We start from the raw sequence: 17464 nt of genomic DNA on the forward strand, positions 1-17464 counted from the left end.
TTTTTTTTTTTTTTTTTTTTACTATTCCATTTTATTTCACCTACTAGCTTGTTTGATGTATCTTTTAGTACCAATCTTTCAATGGTTCCCCTTGAAATTACAAAATGCACCCTTGCTATATTCTGAATGTTATTTCCTAGAAGCTCACGATAAAGTATCTTTCCTAAAGAGTGTTTTAAGTTTTCTCATCTCAGGTAATTATATTGGGGAAAGACAAAGTGTGGGTTGGATTAGAGTACAAAATCTCTCAGAATTGCAGAAACACAGAAAGTTGGCATCTACTCACAGGCTCTTATTCGTATGTGCTGAAAAAATTGGGAACCAGGCTGAAGACTAAAGAGGCACCTTCCAGAGTGGAAGGAAGGTACAAAGGAAAAGAGTAAAATCCTACCTGGGCCCTTCACCCATATGGGGGAAAAAAACCCTTACACTACTGACAGAAGGACACCAATCACTGTCCTCCATTGTGGCTAGGGGAGGAGTAAAGAAAAAAGAATTTATTTCTGGAATAGAATTAGAAAATAGATCAAGGATTTCAAGAGCTGGAAATGCAAATGAAAGAATAAAAGAGACATTAACAGTGACCAAAAAAAAAAAAAAAAGCATTTTATGGGCTCATCAAAGGACGAGGGAGGGAAAGTACATATGAACTTCAAGACAGGTCATGAAAAATTACTCAAATTGAAATACAATTAAAAAAAAAAAAAGGTGTGGGGAGGACACAAAAAAGAGCCTCCAAGAATTGTAGGACTATATCAAATGAACTACCATCTATGTAATGGGATTCTCACAAGAAGAGAAAGTGATGCAGAACTATTAGAAGAGAAATTTCCAAATACGATTTAAGAGATCAAACCTTAAACTGAAGAAAAGCTCAACAACCACTCACAAAAAGCCCTATAAATAGAATACATGCACACCATGAGACAAATATTTTTCAACCTGCTATGAAAACGGAACATTAAGGAAACATTTTTGATGCAGAGGAATGAATTACAACTGACTTGTCATCAGAAACCGTGCAAGAAAACAATATATATGGCATATTTAATATAAGAAAAACACCATGAACAAAGAATTCTATACCTGCAAAGTACTTTGCAAAACAAAAAACAAAAAAACAAAAGTACATTATAGCCAACCCAAGAGATGTTACCAGTAGACCTGAACTACAAAAAGAGTACAAAACAGACATTTGATTCTACGAAGAAATGTGGAACTTTAAATTATCTTCACTTTAAGTGAATATAGAATATATAGAAAATGTAAAATATATTTTTCCTTATTTTTAATTACTTCAAAACAGATGTGTGTGAAGTAGCATTCACTGTCCAAACTTTCTGAGATGATGGAAACGTTCTATCTTACACAGTTCTATCTGAAAGCTAAAAGCTACATGTGGCTACTAGGCGCTTTAAAAATGGGCTAGTACAGAGAAAATTAATTTAAACTTAATACTAACTACTCTAAATTCAAATGAAATAGTCACACTGGCTAGTGACATGATGGACAATGCAGGTCTAAAGCAAACATAGCAGCAATGTATTATGAGCTTATGGCATATGTAAAAATAATATATGTAGCAATAATAGTGCAAAAAATAGTTAAGAAGAAATTGGCAATTTACTGTTGAGGAGCTCTGACACTATATAAAAAGTTGTATAACACTGCCTGAACATAGACTGGAATTAAAGATGTATAATACAAATCACAGAGGAACCAGTATTAAGAGTTTTAAAGAGGCAAAATAAGTATAAGTAGTGAGATAATAATGAAGATAAAAATACAGAACATTCAGTAGATAGATTAAATAAAAAACTACTAAGATGATAGGTTTAAATCCAATCATATTAATAATTACATTAAACATAAACAATCTAAACAACCTAATTAAAAAGCCAGGCTGTCAGGATGGATTAAAAAAAAACCAAAGTGGGTTGTCTATACCAAAACTACTTTAAATATAATGGCATAGATGTAAAGTAAAAGGATTTATCATGCAAACATAACCAAAAGAAAGATAGAGTGGTGATACGAACATCAGATAAAGTAGACTGCAGAAGAAGGAATACTGTCAGAAATAAGGAGGCATATTATATAATGATAAAGGAGTCAATTTACTAAAATGACTGAACAGTCCTAAATATATATGCACCTAACAACAGAGGTTCAAGATTCATGAAGCAAAAATTGTTAGGAAAGAAAAAATAGATCCACAATTATACTTGGACAGTTCAACTCTTCTTGCAATGATCAACAAAACAAGTAGACAAACCCTCAGTAAGGAAACAGAAAACCTAATAAGCTCCATCAGTCAACTTGACCTGACAACTACAGAATACTTAATGTAAAATATAAAATTTAATATGAAATACACAACAGAATACTCCACCCAAAAGCAGCAAAATACACATTATTTTGAAGTACATATGGAACATTTACCAAGAATGACCATATTCTGGGCTATAAAACAAACTTCAAAGAACTTAAAGGAAATTATACAAAGCATGTTATCTGCCTACAAAAAAAAATAAACAGAGAAATCAGTTACAAAAAGACATTCACCAAATATTTGGAAATTAAAACAATATACTTCCAATCATGGGTCAAAGTGAAAGTCACATAAGAATTTAGAAAATATCGGGGCAGCTGGGTGGCTCGACTAGTCGTTAAGCGTCTGCCTTCAGCTCAGGTCATGATCCCAGGGTCCTGGGATCAAGTCACACATTGGGCTCTCTGCTCAACGGGAAGCCTGCTTTTCCCTCTCCCACTCCCCCTGCTTGTGTTCCCTCTCACTGTGTCTCTATCAAATTAATAAATAAAATCTTAAAAAAAAATTTTAGAAAATATCAACATAACAAAATTTTGGGAGACATCTAAAGTAGTGTTTAGAAGGAAAAGATGGTCTCAAAGCAATGGCCCAAGTTTATACCTTAAGAAATCCTAACAGAATGGATTTAAACCCAAAGCATACAAAAAGAAATAGTAAAGACCAAAAATCAATGAAACTGAAAAGGTTTTGTTTTTTTTTATGCAATGAAACAAAAAAACTGGATCTCTGGAAAAATTAATAAAATTGATAAGCCTGGACACAAACTAATAAAGACAAGAGAGGACACATTGCCAACACGCGGAATAAATGAAAAGACATCACTACAGTAGCTACAGACACTAAAAGGATAATAAACAACTCTATGACAATGAATAGATGAAACAAACTCCTTCAAAAACACAAACCACTAACACTCACATATTAAGTGATTCATGCAATCAAAAACCAAAAGCTTTCAAGAAGTAGATAACCCTAATCATCTTATACCTATTAAAGTAATTGAATTTATCCTTTAAAACCGTTCAAAAAGAAAACTCTGGGCCAAGATGTGTTAGCTTGCAAACTCTAACAAAAATTTATGAAACAAATACCACTCATCTGAAATTTTTCAGAAAATATAAGAGGAAGAAACACTTTCAAACGCCATGAGATTAGCATGATCCTAATACAAAAAATTACATGAAAAAGCATCCTTCGTGAACATAAATACAAAAAAGTATTCAACAAACTATGAGTTAAATCGAATCTACAAATTTATAAAAATGATAATACATCATAACCAAATGAGGTTTATCTAGAGAATGCAAAGTTGCTTCAACATCTGAAAATAAAGCAATGTAACTCATCTTATTAACAGACCAAAGAAGATAAACCATATGATCATCTCAATAAATACAGTAAAATTTAATGTCCATTTGATAAAAATTCCCATCAAGGACAGAATGGGAACATCTTTAACTTGATAAAAGACCTCGTATACTTAATATGGTAATACATAATATATACAAAATGATACTTAATATATAATAATAACTTGATAAAAGGCCCTTTTATACAATAATGAAAGACTGAAACCAATAAGTCACTTCTAAAAAATTTTATGGAAAAGCAAAGAAACTAGAATAGCCACAATGATTTTGAAAAATAGAGAAAGACAAATACCACATGATTTCACTCATATGAAGAATTTAAGAAACAAAACAAACAAGTAAAGGGACCAAAAAAAAGAGAGGCAAACCAAGAAACAGACCATTAAATATAGACAACAAACTGATGGTTATCAGAAAGGAGGTGGGGAGGGGGGATGGGTTAAACAGGTGATGGGGATTAAGGAGTGCACTTGTGATGAGCACCAGGTGATGTATTTAAGTGTTGAATCACTACATTGTATACCTGGAAGTAATTATTACACTGTATGTTAACTAACTGGAATTCAAATAAAAACTTCAAAACAACAAAAAAGTAAATACTTCAAAAAAAAAAAAAGAGTAAAGCTGGAGTACTTGCACTACCTGATTTCAAGACTTACTATAAAGCAACAAAATAATCATGACAATGTGGTATTGGCAAAATGATACGTATAAAGATCAAGGGGTTAGTCCAGAAATAGACTCATATGTATATGGTCAACTGATTTTTTACTATGTTAATTCAGTAAGGAAAGGAAAGTGTTCCTAACAAATGGTGCTACAACTGAGAAAATGAGCCTTAGTTCTTCTCACACCACATACAAACATTAACTCAAAATGCATGATACACCTTGTCATAAAAGCCAAAACTATAAAACCTGTGGAAGAATAGATAAGAGGAGATCTCCATTAACTTTGCATTGAGCAAACTCAGAACACAAACACAAATCATAAAAGGAAAACTGATGAACTGAATTTTTTTAATTTTTTAAATTATTTTATTTTATTTTTAATTTATTTATTTGACAGAGAGACAGCGAGAGAGGGAACACAAGCAGGGTGAGTGCGCAAGGAAGCAGCAGGCTCCCTGCTGGGCAGGGAACCCGTTGTGGGACTCGATTCCAGGACCCTGAGATGATGACCCGGGCCGATGGCAGACACCCAGCAACTGAGCCACCCAGGAGCCCCTGAATTTATTTTTTTTAAAGATTTATTTATTTATTTGAGAGAGAGAAAGAAAGAAGAGCACAAATTGGAGCAGGAGAGGAATTGGGAGATTCTCCAGCAAGACTCCTGGCTGAGTGCAGAGCCCAATGAGGGGCTGGATTGCCTGACCACAAGATCTCAACCTGAGCTGAAACCAAGAGCTAGACGCTTAAGGGGCTGTGCCACCCAGGTGCCCCTGAATTTAATCAAAATTAAAAGATCCTCTATTTTGAAAAGTTTGGAAAAATAAAAAGGTAAGCCTCAGACTGCACTGTGTATGTATGTGTCTGTGTGGGTCAAAGGACTTACGCAAAAATATTCTTACAACTCAATGAGACAAACAACCTAATGTTTAAAAATGGGCAAAAGATTTGAACAGATACTTCACAAATACACACAAATGACCAACAGAACATTTTCAGTGTCCTTAATCATCAGATAAATGCAAATTAAAATTAAAATATGATACTACCACATACTCACTAGAAAGGCTAAAATTAAGAAGACTGAAATAACCAAGTGTTGATGAGGGCATAGAGCAACTGGAACTGTAAAACAGGAAACAGGGTGGCAGGTTTTTATATTTAAACATTCATTTACCATACAATGCAACAGACCCATTTCTAGGTATTTACCCAAGAGAACAAAAATCTGTGTTTCACACAAAACTTATGAATGAATGTTCATAGCAGCTTTATCAATAACAGCCCCAAACTGGAAACAATCCATGTATCTATAAATAGGTGAAATGGTCAGCAAATACTGGTAAATCAATACCGTGGACTACTACTCAACAACAAAAAGCTATGAATCAGTTAAACACACAAAAGCATGTATGATTGTCAAAGACATCATGCTGAGAGAAAAAAGCTAAGTGCAAAAGAGTACTTATTATGTAATTACATTTATACGAAATTCTAGAACAAATGAAACCAATTTATAGTGAGAAGGAGAGGACAATGGAATGGTATAAATGTCACTGTACAAGGCAAAAGGGAACTTTTGGGAATGACAGATATATTCTATATCTTGACTGTGATAATGAAAACATTCTACTCTTGAATGTGGTGGTGGTGACAGGGATGTACATATTTGTCAAAACATACTTAATTGTGTATTTTAAATACACACATTTTGTTGTATGTAAATTATCCTCAATAAAGTTGATTCTTTAAAATGGAGCTCTCTTGGGAAAATATTAACCAGGGAATATTGGTGATGCCTTTTAACCACTAAAGTCAAAAACATCAATAAAATTCAATACCCACTTATGGTTTTTAAAAATGTCATCAGAAATAAAAGAACAAAAAATCATCTTAGAAAGCCAAGAACAGAAAATATTTTAACTTAATATTCTCCATTTATCAGAAAGTTTCAGCAAACATCATAACTGATGCTAAAACATCAGAAGCATTCCCTCAAAGTCAGAAACAACACATTTTTAGCTATCCCTGCTATTCCAAATTATATATTTAGTATACTAGTCAAAGCAATGAGGAAACACATAAGTTATAAAAAATGAAAAGAAAGCCAGAAAGCTTGAATACTTTCAGATAATCACCAGCTCAAGTGATTAGATACATGATAAACAGAAAAAACACAAAAGTTTTCCTATAACCAGAAAGAGAGAGAGAGAAAATGTTACCGAAAGTTTCCATCCACCAGAGCAAATCAAATCATAAGATAGCTAGGAATACTAGTAAGGAATGCCATACATATGGGGGAGGAAAAAAAACTATAAAACTTTGCCTAAGAATATAAAGCAAGACGTGAATAAAAGGGAAAGACATACCATACATGCATACAGAAATGAGGGGAAAAACTCAGTATCATAAAGGTTAGTTTGCCCCAAATTAACCTAAAATTTCAATATAACATCATTCAAAAAAACCTAAGGATTTTTTTTTTAAGATTCTATTTATTTATTTAATTGACAGAGAGAGAGAGAGAGAGAGGGAACACAAGCAGGGGGAGTGAGAGAGGGAGAAGCAGGCTTCCCGCCAAGCGGGGAGCCCAATGCTGGGCTGGATCCCAGGACCCTGAAACCATGACCTGAGCTGAAGGAAATCCCTCAACCAACTGAGCCACCCAGGTGCCCCAAAACCTAAGGATTTTTTTATTTAACTTTTAAGCTGAGTCTAAAGTTTATCTGGAGAAGAAATGCTTAAGAAACAGTCAAGAATAATTCTAAAAAGAGGAAGAAATGGTTATCAAAATTTAAAATATGCATACCATTTAACCCAGCAATTCCATTTGTAGGAATCCATGCTCCAAAAATAATCAAAAGAAGTTTCCCTAACAATTCACTTTAAAAATAAAGGTAGAATTAGAAGGGGAAGTGGGAGCTTCATTTTTTACCTTACATTCCTCCAAAATGTTTGATTTTTTAAAATTTTTTAAGATTTAAGGTTTGTAATTAAAAACTAATCAAATTAAAAAGTTGGCTTCAAATAAAGCATTATTTGTGATAGCAAAAAAAACCTAAATGTCTTTCACTAGAAGGTTAAATAATTATAGCTCATTCAAACTCATGAAATCCTACTTAACCTTTATAAAGTATCAGAGAGATCTATGTATAACAAATAAAGATGTACAAGACATATAAACAAGAGAAAGAAACAAGTGATATACCAATGTGTTTGGTATTCCTCTCTGCCCCCCCCAAAACCCAACTTCGCATGTACGTATGTGTGTTTAAAAACACATTTATAAAGATGCACAGTAAATGGTTAACTTTAGACACTGGAGTAGGACTGGAGGATGAGAAATGTTCACATTTTACCTAATAGTCCTTTTTCTATATTGTTAAGTTTTACATCAAGCTTGCATGTCTGTGGTTAGTTTTCAAAACTTAAACTTATTTCATATAAAAATGACATGAATTCTAGGAGACAAAAAAACTAAAAAAACAGTTAAAACGTTTATTTATCTTCATATTTATTTACATACTCTTCAAATGATGTGTAGTCTTCAGCAGAGGTGGCTGCCATTTTAAGGAAATTTAACTGACCAAATAGGTCATGATAAAAATAATACAGTAAGCCTTTTTTTTTTTTAAAAAAAAACGTGAACTTCACAGAACCAGCAGACTCAAAGCAGCGTCCATGCATACGCAAAAAATTTTTACGCCTGGAGAGGGGAGTCTCCTAAACAGATTCTTCCTCTTGCAAAAAGAGTATTTTACCTCCTCCCTTTTTCTTCAACTTGGTCTGGGCGACTTTAAAACTCACCATTTTGAATGTGCGCAAAATGATTAACAAGCAGTAATCTCAGAGAGGCCCAAACTGAAGGTGGCTCTACCAGAGGAGTGCTCTGACCTGACATCGCTAACCGGCAGAAGCATTGATGGAATGGTGCTAATATCGGCAGAAGAGCGATTGCTATGGTTTGTATAGGGTGTCTGCGTGCCCAAGGCTCGGTGACAATTGGGAAAAATGCAAATACAGCTAGGAGAGCGACCGCAACGGAAGATTTCGAGAGGGAGGGGGGCTGCAGGCCTGTGGCGTAAGATGGATCAGCTCTATGCGGGATGACTGGAAATGGGCAGAGAAGGCGGCTGTGAGGTTTTGGTGGGGTCACACTCATACAGCCGCCAGTGTCGGGAGAAAGAAAGCGGGGTCCTTGGCCAAGGCACCAAGGACAGCAGAAGAGGCAGCAGGGAAGAGCGGTCGGTGGAGACCCCCAGATTTATCGATGCCATTCGCTGGGGGGAGCGGGCGCGGCGGCCACGGACTCGAGCGCGGCCTCAGGTCCGGGTTGGACCGGGCCCAGGAGGCGAAGAAGGCCTCTTACAGCCATCAACCCCACCCACCATGGCCGGCGCAGCGGGCAGGGACAGGCCCTGCTCCTTCTCGAGGACAGAAATTAAGAAATGGAAGGGGTTGAAGGCAGCAATCTCCTCGCCCCGACCCTCACATTCCTGACATCAGAACAAGCTAGATTAAAAAAAAAAAAAAAAAATCCCCTCACCGAACTGTGCAGCGGCTCCGGAGCGAGAACAGCGCTCGATCCTCCACCCGCCACCACCGCCTTCTTCTCCGCCTCCGACTCCTCCCCCGCGGAACGCGCAGCGGCAGGCGGCGGCGGCGGCGGCGGAAGCAGAGGCGGAGGCGGCGGCGCGTCCCGCCCCTAGCGCCGCGGTAGAGGCGAAGGAGGAGGACACGCAAGCCCCGCCCCCGAGCAACACCGACCAATAGACTCAAAGGACCTCTGCGGGGGGGGGGGGGGGGAATCCACCTATCCAATCGGAACCCGAGGGGTGGGCTCACGTCAATGGTTGGGACGTGGCAGAAAAAGGGAAATATACTTGGACTGTGTCTACTCCCCGGACCCCCTTCTGGCTCAGAAGGACTTCACCCATTGGCCGGAGAGCGGAAGGATGAAGCTACACTCCCCCCAACTCCGGCCCAGTCTGGGCCCACCTCCTTTCCCTGCAGCACTGCGACTTTCGGGCAGGGGGCGGGGCACCAAGCTGGGGCTGGAACAGCACGGCCTTTTGTGGTTTGGCCTGGGAGAATAGGCGGGGTCTCAGGGAAACGGAAGGGGGTGTGGAGAACTAAGGGAAGGGCTGGCGCAGCTAGACTTTTTCAGAAATCCCAAAGCAACAACCAAAATGGAGGAATTAAAATCAATCCTAACTCTACTGGAAACCTGACTAACAAGGTTAAGGTCTCCTGGCATAAAGCTCAGTCCGTTGCAGTTCAGATATGGGTGGGACAAGAAAAAAGAGAGGGCACGTTTGCCCACCCTGACTCTGCGCACTATGTAGTGCCTTTTCCCCTCCCTCCCTGCAGTGAGACCCTTGCATCCTCATTTCAGATTCTCTTGGGGCGGGGGATAGGGGATGCCTGCGTTTCTTCTCTATAGCCCTGGGCTGACCAGAACCTTCCAGTTTGCATCTAGAGGCTAGTAGGCTGTCAAGCCAAGAAGTAACAGCTCCCATCACATGCAACCAAAATAAATAACTACAGCTGTAGTCCCTGGACATCTTGCTTAATTTAAACACGGGTTAACAGTTTATTTAATCATGTCAGTGATGCTAAATTGTTTCTTCGTCCCCCACATGTCCTTTTTTTTCCCCCCATCCCGAACATGTCTGCTTCTCTGATTACAGTCCTGCTCTCCTCCCACCTTATTCCCCAACCCCCTCAACTCCTTCCATGTACACGCCCAGTGCCCAGGATATATTTATCGCGTCCCACCCCCAGGAATTAAGCGCCCCACTCCTTGTGCTGTCCCTGGCAACTGCAAAATCTGCTAGTGAACCGAGACCCTTTTTTTTTTCCTTTTGATTAAAGCAAATTATCCAAAATTTACTATGGGAACTTTGGTTACGAGAATTTGCTATAGACATTTTGTGAAATCAAATCTAAGTTTCAGCCCACCCTTGTAGTACATTTCTCACCAAGAAACCGTTTCTCACTTGATGTTTCTCTACTTTACACATGTTGCTCTAGAAGCTGTGGCTCTTTTCCATCCAAGTCTCTCCCTCTTTGAAAGATAATTCGTACTTTAATCAGACTTCCCTAATCTCCCTTTGGGATGTTGCATATTGATCCAATTGGATATACTAACATGTTTGTTAGGGCAGGGTTTCTCAAATTTCAATCTTTTCATACCATACCTGTGTGTGTATAATGCTAACAGTATTATTTATTATTTTCTTTAAATGTATTTTTTCTTCAATTTCTTTAAGAGGGAAACTTTATAAAAAGACTATGATGGAAAATCTCCATCATCTATCCTAGGTTGAAAGTAATGGTAAGAAAAGTAGACAAAACAATTTTTAAAATAATAGCTACAAACTATTGCCTACCAACGTCTCTGAGCCTAAACTGAGCCTGTTAAAAGGGGAGGTTACCAAGCATTAAACACATTAAAGATCAAGCATGCAAATGGCATTTTTATCATTATGTAATCAAAGGATAGAAAAATAGAGCTAAAATAGGAATCACTTTCTCACTATGTGAGTCACTGTTTTTAATCATGCATGCATGCCCCAATTGAAGTCATCCAAGGCATCAGAAGTGACCTGTTACTCTTTGGGAAACACTGTGGAGGCCTAAAGCCTGTATTCTAGAATCAGACAGACCATATTCTTATAATAATTCCTGCATTTATAGCTGTATGCCTCTGGGCAATCTATTTACCTCTCTGGCCTCAATTTCCAATTTAAATATGGGAAAAGTAATAATGTCTACTCATGAGTCATTGAGTAGATTAAAAAACCTAATAAAGGTAAAAGCATATCATACCTACCATGTTGTAAGTACTAAATACATATTAACTTATGTATTATTTTATTATATGTATATAGAGATGATAATATGTATTATTGGCTTATACATATAATTACTATTGATTCCAGAGTTAAGAAGCACTCCCTAAGGCAATGGGTTGAAGGTATGGTGTAAAAGAGTGGTTCTTAAGGGGTGATCCCCAGACCAACAGCATCAGTATTACCTGGGAACTTTTTAAAAATGCATATTCTCAGTTAGGTCCTGAATTGGAAACTGTAAGTGTGGAGCCCAGCAATCTGTAGCTTAGTGAGCCTTCCAGGTGATTTTGATGCATGTGAGGTTTGATGCCCACAGATATCATAGAAAGAGGATTGACTGATCAAGGAGTGAGAGGGCCTGAGTTTTAATTATATAGTCTTTAAGTGACATCAGCAGAATGGAGGCATAAGGACCTCTGAAAATTCTTTTCTCCACTAAAGCAGTGAGAAAACTGGCAGAATTGTCAGAATAAACTTGTTCTGAATTCTGGATATTAACCAAAGGCTTGCAGCAATCCAGAAAGCATTTATTCAAGAAAACAGCTGAATCTCTCAGAAAGAACAGCAAACTTTTGTGATGTTTTGACTTGTTTTAACCCAATCCCTTCAGCTCCAGCTTGGCTGTTGCCTTGAAAAACAGTAGCCCACAATCATGGTGAAAACCAGCAGCCTGGCAGCCCTCTAATGAGGCTGAATGAGATTGGAGTGCCTTCAAAACCTAACTCTAAGAGAATAATTTCACCTAACTGGTGGTTCCCTAGAAGATCTCACTTGCAAGGCTGTCTTTATTTAATTTGATTCAGAGGCAAACCAGTGCAAAAAGCCTTTACCCCAGAAGCATTTGTCAAAAACAATGAATGAGAGGGAATCGATTAACTTTCCAGTCACTTTAGGCAGTGGAAACAGTTGGGACAAACAATAGACTAACAAAAAAGCTTGGAAAAGTTGGAGAATGTCTGTAGGAGCTTTGAAAAACTCCAACATATTCACAGGAATCTAGAAACCCATACACATTAGAAACCCCCCTACATACCCAGGCGTGTGTTAAACTGTACATAAGATCAGGAAAAACCCAAGGAGGCCAGAAGCATTCACCATAGGCTGACCTTGAGGCTCTGTAAAAGCCAGAAATGAAGGCTAAGAGAGAGTTGGCAATGCCTGGCTTAGTGTTGATACCATGGCCCAACAGACCTTCAATAAACACTGGAAGACATAATGGGTCCAGACATTTAAGGAAATCTGTCTAATCATAAGCTGAGCACTAAGCTAACCAAGCAGAATCTTTCATGGCCACACACAACAAAGAATACAGACTTTATGCAGGTAGTTCAGAAAAGTCACTGAACAAATAAAAAGTAACTATAACAAACAGCAACAACAAAAAACCCCAGGTAGGAAGAAGAATCTGATTACCAGAGTTTCTACATTATGTTTTTTTAAATATCTGGTTTTCAACAAAACCAAAAGTTGCTTCTTCAAAAAGATCAACAAAATTGACAAACCTTTAGCTAGACTGAACAAGGAAAAAAGAGAGAATACTCAAATTACTAAATACTCAAATTACTAAAACCAGGAATGAATTACTACTAGCCTTACAGAAATTTAAAAAAAATTATAAGGGAAAACTAAGAACATTTGTACGCTAACAGGTTAGAAAACCTTGACAAAAATGGACAAATGTCTAGAAAGACACAATCCAGAAAAACTGACTCAAGAAGAAATAGAAAATCTAATCTTAGCCTTGTCATTTATGACCTGAATGACCTTTATTTATGTTGGTCATTTAATTGTCTTGAACCTTATTTTCTTCAACTAAAAAACAGATATAATAAAAACTATGCCATACATTTAAATGAGGGGATAGAGAGGTTATATTAGATATATATTAGGTATATTAAGATACTCTAGCCACTGAAACAACTAAAATCCTTAAGACTCCATAGCACCTACACAAGATTACTTATTATTAAATGACCATTCAGTAGGATGGGTGGGAAGCTCTGCTTTACATATAGGGACCTGAGCTCTATCATCTTCAATACACGGCTTTCATTTAAAGTTTGAGTACCAAATCTAGCCAATAGAATAAAGGAAGCATGGAGGAAAAGAATGTGAATGATTTCTGAGGTTTTTTATTAGCTTAGCATGGACACAGTTTAGTTATTAGTGATCATGACCAGCAGGTCACCTTGTACCTATGGAGGCTTTGTTTTAGGCTGTTAGACTACTCTGGTTTTGTCCTTACTATTAGGATGTAGACCTTATGCCTAGGATGTGGTTCTGACTCTTAGGCTGTGGCCCTTTTTGGGGTCTCAACTGGAAACCTGGGATATTTACTAAGATCCCTCTCTCGGCAGGACTTAAATTCCTATTTTTGACTCCCAAACTGTATGGCTACTGAAACCTCTGCTTCATTCTTTATAATCTCTGTCACTGTTTTCTGCTGGGTTTCTTGGAGTCTTGCTCTTTGCCTGCATCGTTTAAGAATCAGCCAACAACTTAAAGGGAATTTATATGAAGGTTTTGAGGTTCCTTATTTGCAGTTCCTTCCTCTTAGGGATTTTCCACTATAGTTCAGCCATTTTGGCAACTTTGTACTCTGACCTCTTGTCTTCTCCGTGTACTAAGAATACCACATTCTGCTTGAACTCTAGTCCTTGGTACCACAATTTGGTGTATACTCTTAGGAAAAAAGCCAGAATAATGTGAAGCTCACCTTGTGTTTAACTTCTCTCAAGAATCATAGGCTATCAAGTCCTACCTGCTTTGTAACTCTTCAATGTCTTCAAACAGTTGTTTTACATGTTTCCCCAGTTTTTACAATTGCTTTCAGTGGGAAGGTTAGTCGGATGGAAGTTAATTCATTGTGGTTGCAACCGGAAGTCCACCAAATGGTTGTTTTAAAGTTTGAACAGGGAAATGCTTTTCTAGTCTAGACTTATAGTTTTTTAAAATATTTTATTTATGTATTTGAGAGAGAGGAGAGAGAGAGAGAGATAGCAAGAGACAGCATGAGCAGGGAGGAGAGGGAGAAGCAGGCTCCCCACTGAGCAGGGAGCCCAATGTGGAGCTCAATCCTAGGACCCCGGGATCAGACCTGAGCCAAAGGCAGACGCTTAGCCAACTGAGCCACCCAGGCGCCCCTAGACTTATAGTTTTTTTATCAGTAGAATTCCTTCCAAATCTTAATAAAAGTTCTGATATTTTTCTCCCATGCAATTTTATGATTTATTAGCCATATCCAAAGTTCTGTGTCAGATTTAATTCTCAAGTCTGGTTTAATTCTTTGCATCTTAACCTCCATGCCTCTCTTTTAATTTAATGGTGACTACCGTCAGGTTTGGGTGAGAAAGCCATACTCTTAAACCGGACTTTTTCCCCTAAAAGTTAGTCTTCATTGTCCTGTGTTGATCAAAACTTTCCTTAGTCTTTTATCTACAGGTTAGGGTCTGGTGGAAGTCCACTTTTCCAGTCATTTGCAGCCCCAAAGTTTCTGGAATTTCTCTATTTTATTTCTATTTGCATACACCCATTTCTTGTCTGAGCTCATCTCTTTGATCTCATACTTTGCTAAACAGTCAGTAGCAACAATATACACCTCTAACATTCTGTTTTCAAAACTTTTCCCCTGGAGTTACAGACTGAAGACACTTTATCTGCCTCCCAAATTACCACAGGGATAGCTGTTTTTTTAACTAAATGCTTCGACATTGAGTAGTATGGATCTCCATCTTTCAAGCATCTGAAATCAGTTGCTTCACCACTCACTGACCAACTGCTAAGTCAGTGCCATGTATGTACAATATTTTGTTACAAAAAATCATGTATTAATTAAGCAACCCTAGATAATGTAACAGATAAAGTCTAAACTGTTATGAAACACTCACTGGAAGTATATTTCCTGAAGACATAAGCTCCACCTAGTGATGAGAGAGAGAGAGAGGTGATCGGGCAGGGGTCCTTCTTTATAGTGGGATTCAATGACCCTTGCTGGCAGAGGAGGAGCCATCTTCAATCCTGTGTTCCAAGTTTATGCTGAGAAACCCCACCAAATAAAGAACTTGGACCAGCTGCAACCTGGTTGAAGGCAAGAGAACAAAAGAGGAAAAAAATGAAACAAGACAAACTGAAGGTTGCTGGAGGGGAAGGGGGTGGAGGGACCGGGTAACTGGGTGATGGACATTGGGGAGGGTATGTGTTGTAATGAGCGCTGGGTATTGTATAAGACTGATGAATCATAGACCTGTACCCCTGAAACAAATAATACATTATATTATGAATTTATTTATTTATTTTAAAGATTTTATTTATTTATTTGACATAGAGAGAGAGAGAGAGAGAGAGAGCACAGGCAGGGGGAGTGGCAGGCAGAGGGGGAAGCAGGGAGCCGGATGCGGGGTTCCATTCCAGGACCTTAGGATCATGACCTGAGCCAAAGGCAGTCGCTTAATGACTGAGCCATCCAGGTGCCCCAATTAATTGAATTTAAATTTAAAAAAAAAGAGGGGAAAAAAGAACATGAAATAGATAGTTGAAAAAAGAAATTATAAATACTCAACCAATTACAGCCTGTGATATAATTTATTCTATGGATTACACCTGTGGTTCTCATACTATTGAAACCTCACAAGTAGCATCAGTCAGCAACCCCTAGGAACTAAATGGAAATTTTCATGCTATATCCTAATCTTACTGAGTCAGAAATATTGGGGGTGGGGCCCAGCACTGTAGTTAGTGAACCCTCTGGGTGATTCTCACGTCGCTAGGATTTAAGAACCACTGGGTTTCAGGGCATCAACATAGGACTGAGAAGTGGGTGTGGTGATTGATACAGATTTTGGTTCTCTCCTTCCCCAGAGAGACTAAATACAGTTATACGGTAGCTGTTTTTGTGTGAAAGTTTAACCGTGAAAAGAGTGTGGGGCTGTACTATGATGGACAATAAAGACTGGCTTCTTCAGCCTTCATTCCAACCTTCCAATATAGCTTTGCACGTTGGAGAAATAGGAAAGTTAAGAACTTCACTTCTTAGATCCTGTTGCTGCTGGGGTTACAGATGTGGGAACTACAGTGATGGTTTCCCTGAATCACGGAACAGCTCTTAACGGCTCTGTTTTTCGGCTGATGGCAAGGGCAGAAGTTCTCCCGGTGGGACCCAGTTTTTCAATGTGATTTGGGGGATCGTTCTTGGATGCCCAAATTAGAGCCTATTTCAGCAGCTCTACCAGCCATTTTGTAGAATATAATAAATCTTTTTTGCTGCTTAAACTTGCAAGAGTGTGTTTAGTTTTCTGAAACTGATTTTGAATAACAGTAGGTGACCTCTTTTTTCTCTGTGAAAGCTTTTAGCACATTTTCTGTATCTTTTCTGTTCTAAAATTTTGTAACAATTTGTTCTAAATGTGGGTCTATTCTGATTCATCTGTTTAGGCATTAAGTAAATTTTTTCTTTATAAAGAACTAAATCTTTGAGTCCTGGAAAATTTTTCTATATTATTAGATTACTAATTTCCTCCCCTCTCTTTTCTCTTTTTAGATATCTTTCAATTCTTTTCTCTCACCCTTTCATCCAATTTTTCTCTAGCTTTCTTAGAGTTCTTAAACTTTATCCTTAATTCCTTCGATTGAATTATTTTTTCAGCTATCATATTTTTAATTTCTAAGTTTTCTCCCTTCTTAGGCCATACTGCTTTTACTTTTTTGGATATAATAATCTTTTCTTGAATCTTTCCAAAGTTTCTCCCCCTCCTCAGTTTTATTGAAGTATGACTGACAAATAAAATTATATATATTTAAGGTATATAATGTGATATTTTGCTATACATACACATTGTAAAATGATTACCACAGTCAAGCTTATTAACATATACATCACATCGCATAGTTACCTTTTCTTTCTTCCTTTTTTTGATATCCTTTCAGAAAATTTCAAGTATATAATAAATTATTATCAACTATAGTCACCATGCTGTACATTAGGTCTCCAGAACTTGTTTATACAATTAAAAATTTGTGCTTTATGACACTTTTACCCTGATTCTTTCACCCCAATAACCACCATCCTGTTCTCTATTACTATGAGTTGACTTTTTGAGTTTCCACATATAAGTGAGATCATGCAGTATTTGTCTTCTTTACCTAGCTTATTTCACTTAGAATAATGTCCTCCAGGATCATCCATGTTGTACAAATGGAAGGATTTCTATATTTTTTGATGCAAAATAATATTCCATTTTTAGA

The 17464-nt window shown here is 37.6% G+C and overlaps 1 protein-coding gene across 1 annotated transcript in view; it reads right to left on the reverse strand.

Moving 5' to 3' along the window:
- Window positions 1–9070, reverse strand: part of PJA2 (praja ring finger ubiquitin ligase 2) — a 67845-nt gene extending 58775 nt beyond the window's left edge. The window contains exon 1 of the mRNA XM_025866875.2: window positions 8917–9070. The gene's annotated coding sequence lies outside the window, so the exon portion shown is untranslated. The remainder of the gene's footprint in view (window positions 1–8916) is intronic.
- Between the last annotated feature and the right edge of the window lie 8394 nt (window positions 9071–17464).

This window comes from Callorhinus ursinus, unplaced genomic scaffold (genome assembly GCF_003265705.2).
Source record: "Callorhinus ursinus isolate GAN/ISIS: 27379988/994484 unplaced genomic scaffold, GSC_fseal_2.0 scaffold3, whole genome shotgun sequence".
Classification (NCBI taxonomy): Eukaryota; Metazoa; Chordata; class Mammalia; order Carnivora; family Otariidae; genus Callorhinus; species Callorhinus ursinus.